Source organism: Pteropus alecto, unplaced genomic scaffold (assembly GCF_000325575.1).
Source record: "Pteropus alecto unplaced genomic scaffold, ASM32557v1 scaffold196, whole genome shotgun sequence".
Lineage (NCBI taxonomy): Eukaryota > Metazoa > Chordata > Mammalia > Chiroptera > Pteropodidae > Pteropus > Pteropus alecto.
In genome coordinates, this window is record NW_006439717.1 from 2,403,475 (window position 1) to 2,403,806 (window position 332).

Sequence of the window (332 nt, forward strand, 5' to 3'; positions counted from 1 at the left end):
CCCCCCCGCAAGATAAGACTCCGGAGTCTTTCTCTTGTCCTTTGTTCAGCTTTGGCTAATCATAACACCATTATAATTACACTTGCATGGCAAATACCCTCACCACCCCCCAACCCCCAAGAAAACAAAAGCCTGTAATTCAGACAGCTCTGGGTGAGTCACTCTCCCAGTTGGCCCACACTGTTCTCTTATGTGTGTATTTTCGCTTTAATGAAACTTGTGCTTTCCTGATTGCTGTTTGTAGTGTCCTTGAATTCTTTCTCTGGCATAAGACAAGAACCTGGTCACCAGAGCTCCTGATTGGGGTCCCTCTTTGGACTCCTGCTCCATGA